General features: G+C 40.8%; 1 protein-coding gene across 8 annotated transcripts in view; it reads right to left on the reverse strand.

Annotated features, from left to right (window-relative positions):
- The window catches only part of ATG7 (autophagy related 7), a 141940-nt gene that overhangs the window by 12994 nt on the left and 123925 nt on the right, over positions 1-5021 (reverse strand). For all 8 annotated transcript variants that reach the window (XR_014895538.1, XR_014895537.1, XR_014895536.1 and 5 more), the window contains one exon: positions 355-509. The gene's annotated coding sequence lies outside the window, so the exon portion shown is untranslated. The remainder of the gene's footprint in view (positions 1-354; positions 510-5021) is intronic.

Consider the following 5021-nt stretch of genomic DNA (forward strand, 5'->3'; position numbering starts at 1 on the left):
ATTCCTAATGGCCTAATTCCATAGGTACACGTTAAGGATGTTCCTCTTTTTCCTGAGAGCGTTGGAAAAGGCAGGTGACAAGAGAGCTCTCTATTTCTGCAACAGAGAGAAGGGGAGAAGCAGAAAGTTGGCTGGCTAACCTAAACTCTGCAGTTCTTTGAAACTTTACAGTTAGAGCAACCCAAGAGGGATTCATGAAACGGAAGAAAACTGGCACTAAGTCTCAAGAGATTTCTTCTGCCTACACAGGCCCTGTCCAGAAAAGAGAATGTGCTATGACTAGCCAGCAGCCAAGGAAACGAAGAACTGGAGCTCTGTGGAGGACTGTGAGCTACACAAAGCGAATGACAATACCTCTGATGGGAAAGCTCCCACCCCGGTGCCTCCTTGATCCATTGCTTCTGAAGCCTCAAAGAAGAGAGTCTCCTTGCAGCTGTCTCTCCTGGCTTTCTCTGGGTGCTTTTTCTTGTGGCACTTCTGTTTTTCTTCTGCTCCTTCCTGTCTCCCAACTAGAATGGAAGCAGGGGAGGAAAAAGAACTATTAGYGTGATAGGACAAACGGATGACTGCAGACGTATTACAGCAGAGATTTGGGGCAGTGAGGAATGATTTCAAAGGATTTCAGTTATTAGCTCTTCTTTTACAATTGAAGCTTTTTTTGCTAAGTAAATGATAGTATATATGAGGCTATATTTATTTTGTACTATGCCTGTGGAAAATTTAACTGTGGAAAACAGTAAATGACTACACTGTGAAAATTTAGTAAAATGTARATGTGTTACTAATACCATTGTATCATCCAACAAACTACAGCTGATGGCATTTATACCTTACACTTGCTTCATAAGCAGTCCTCTAAATTTCATTAATGAAATGGATAAAACAAATTTTTTAATTTCCCCTCTGGGGCAAATACATTTATAATATATCCTCAGAACTAATAAAGAAGAGTTTGTTAAAAAAGCAAATGAATAAAATCTCTAAATATAACTCACAGATCCGTATGAGGTGATAGACTACAGACCCACAAAACCATTCATGTCAGAAGAGACTTCAGGCAGTCTCTAGTCTAACCTCCTGCCCAAAGTGGGGTCATCAACAAAATCAAACAAGGTTGTTAGGTCTTTTTCCAGTTGGGTCTTGAAAAACTCCAAGGACRAGATTCCCCTGGCAATCTGGGCCCTGTTCCAGTGCATAATTATCCTCACAGTGAATCTTTTGTTACATCCAGTCAGGACTCCAGTTCTCCAGTATCTCATTCTCCCTTCACGCACTTCAGGAAAGAGCCTGCCTCTGTCTCAGTAACGCCTCTGTAAATAGCGGAAGACTGCTGTGAGGTCTTCACCTTAAATCTTCTCTTCTTCAAGCCAAACAAGTCTAGTTCCTTCAGTCTCTCCTTATAATTTATGTGAGTCTGTCCTGACCACTTGCTGGCTCTCTGCTGGACTCACTCCAATTTAACAACAGTTTTCTTACACTGGGGGCCCAAGACTGGACACATTTCTCCAGCGATACAGCCTCGCACACTGCATGCCTTCCTCCCTGCCAGAGCACGCTGCATTTTGCTTGCTCTGCACCAGGGCCCTCAGCCCCTTCCCGGCAGCGCCCTTCCATACTGATGGAGGGGCTCGTCTGTTCTGGGCACAGAGCTTTGCATTTCCATTTGTTAAATTTCAAAGGGTTCCTGTTAGGTCATTCCCCCAGCCTGCCTAGGTCCCTCTTGCTAATAGGCACCACATACACAAGACAAGTGTTCAAGAACGTAGGAGGTTGTTTAGCTGACAGGTGGAAAAACTGATGCTCTGACTTAAGCAGAAGAGAGACTTGGTTTGGAGACATGCTGATAATAAACAGGAGGGCAGGCCTTGGGGAACAAAACTGATTTTATTTCCAATCACACACAGACTAGATTATATTACCCTCCTTTTCAACTAAGCTAACAACCCAATGTGAATTTGAAACCCTTTGAGAGTAGCATGTACTTACTGTGACACAAACAGTTAAACTTGTAGCAGTCAGGTTGGTAACAACAAATATAAGACACTCAAACCAACACACACTTTATAAAAGCACCCAACTCTTTCCTTTTCTCTTACACAAGAATAGCAATAACTTGGTTGTCATCCCTCAATATTTTACTTGATTTGCTATGCAAAGTTTAATGTCCATACCGGTAACCGTACCTTCAAGTAAATACATGCAAGAAAGAGGAAAATTGAAACTGCAACTAATTAGAAGAGCAGATTTATTTATTCCATCCTCTTTTACACACATACAATTTTTAAAATACATGCTTAATATAAGATTGTCTTTAAATTTTAAATCAGAGTCCTTCTAGAATCCCAAAACCCAGTTCAAGACATCATCAAAGAAGTCTAGTTTGGAGCATCCAAAGTTGGGCATCCAAAATTAGAGGCAAAAGAATTTCACTAACGACTTCTGAACATGTTGACCAAACCGATCACATTAAAAGGCATTAATAGGCAGTGCCAGAGATGAGACATATCTGTGTCACCTGTAATCCTTCTGCTATTACTTCTATTTGCCTATCGGATCCAATCATGATTGGTCTTACTGTACCAGGCACTTACGCAGTCAGAGAAAGATTCAATCAAAGAAAGCTCAGGCTTTCTTTGGATGTCTAGGATGGGAGACAGAGATGCGACTTCCTTTGGTGACACTGGAGGTCAGTAGCAGAGCTCAGGTCTCCTGCCTCAGTCCATCCTCCCAAATCCATGATTATTAAGGACAGGACAAAGTTGATTTCAATACAAAATGTTTTTAAAAATCACAGTACTTAATCATTAATCACAAAAAATAATCTCAAAACTGCTGAAGCCAGAACATGTCATTTTGGATTAGAAAATTTCTGCAGCCAGTGTCACTCACAGTTTTAACAAAAAATAATTTGAAAACTATAACTTGACCTATTCTAAAACAGTGTGCATTGCTGCATGTCCTAGTGGCCGAAACGGTAACCTCCTCCTGCTCCTGACATTTACATCACATTCTTTTTTGAGTGCCTCTGATCAACAGGTACATCCTCATTCTCTGTCCCTAGTTGATTTTTAAGCATCACAACTCCTGACATTATCTATCAGGATCTCTTAATGACATTTCCAAATATTAACATCGGGAAGCTAAATTAAGCAACAAGACACCACCAGTGCTGGCAATGCAGCTTGAATATCTCCAGCAACAGAGAAACTCTGTACACACATCAGTTGACTTGCTCCCCGTTTCTCCCATACAAATATGAACAAGCACTTGCAGAGAAGCCTGTTTTAAGTTTGTAAAGTTTGACTGCTGAAGACAACTGAATTCCTATTCAATAAAGCACAGTTAGCAAGAAACTGAAATAGCTTACCCCTGGGATTTTTGCAAGCACGAGTCACACAAGCGCATCAGGCCGTTTGCAAGAATGAGCCAGCTGCGTTCCACACATCGGCTGCTGTCCTGYGGGGTTCATGGGGCAGAATATGCATAGCCCACATGTTCCTAACTACTGCCCCAGAGAAAATCATAAATACTGCCTAGCTCAGCATGTTAGAAACATACAACAATAAAATTTTAATTAAAATGAAAAAAAAAACCTTTTCCCATCTCTGTGACAGAAATATTATAATATTATTACATTTGTGCCATGTATCATCTGAAAAGGACATCAGACTTACTACTAATGACAATATTCAACTACTGCTTTAATAGCTAAGGGCATGCCTTGAGTTTATTAATAATTTTTCATTAATAGCATGCAGGACCCCCGCATAATGGTCTTTTAGAAAATGAAGGATCCAAAGGAAACACAACAATAGCTTTAGATAAGCAGGATGAAACTAATACAACTGAAATTATCAGGCCACCTACATTACTAAAAACAAAACAAAAACATAAAAAGAGATAAAGAACCTTTTTTAGGCCTTTGGCTTAGTGTCTCAACTAAAATTTTCCTTTAACTATGTGATTCTTAATAGTGCCGAAGTTTGACATGGACTAACACAATTGGAAGAAACACCGTAACTTATGGCAGCCACAAGCCCACCTCCCTGAATACACGGCCTTTCCTTGAATTTTCCCTTAAGGCGCACCGAGGTCTACTCGGTGAGAGCTGATGCAAAGCACAGCCAACAGGACCCATCTGAGCCCCTACTGTGCTCAAGTCCACCGAGCCTTGCAGCTGTTACTATTCAAACAAAAGGACAGTGCTTCTTTGTGTACGACAGAAATAAATAAATGCACCACTTTTACAGCCTGTCCCATAACACTGTGAATAAAGACCTAGACAGACACCCGACTTTTCACATTCATCGCATGACGAGAATTCCTGACATTACTCCTAACAGTTTAGCAGCCAAGTCCTGCGGCGACGTCACTGGGAGTTTTGCCCAAGACAGAACTGCAGATGCAGCAGCCGAAGGCTCTCCTGCACCGTGCCTATCCGCTGCGGCCAGTGCTCCGGTACGCTTGGAGACACTGCAGCGAAGCAAACCTTGCCCTGGATCCACCTATTTTAATCATGTATTTATAGCTGATATAATTGAAGAATCCTGCTTACAGGAAAGAAATTATTGAAACTGCCAGGAATCTTCTGTCATGCAAATGCACACTATTCAGAGTAATGAGGGAGATCTGTTTACAGCTGAAGTATAGCCATCTGCCCAGTAGTATGAAAGCATTTTTTTTCTTTGCATTACTTCCAAAATAATAATGGAAACTTATGCTCAGGCCTTTTCCTTTTTCCCCTTCCCTCTCCCTCAGTATATCAGCAGTGAATTAAGAATGCTTTATTACAATAGCTGCTCTGGTAATATCTAGTTACAATGATTTCATTCTTAAATAGCTTGAATAGAAACGTGGATCTCTTGTTTTAAGTAAACTTCAACAACAGTGATTCCAACAAATCAAAAGAATAAAACACATTCAAGTGTGGCTACCCATAACAGCAAGGCTGCCTTAGGTAATTCAAATCCCTCATTCCATCCCCCTTCACAAAAACAACAACAACAAAAAAATGCAGAGAA

The sequence above is a fragment of the Rhea americana genome, unplaced genomic scaffold, assembly GCF_003343005.1.
Source record: "Rhea americana isolate MKP2758 unplaced genomic scaffold, rheAme1 scaffold_19, whole genome shotgun sequence".
Taxonomy (NCBI): Eukaryota; Metazoa; Chordata; class Aves; order Rheiformes; family Rheidae; genus Rhea; species Rhea americana.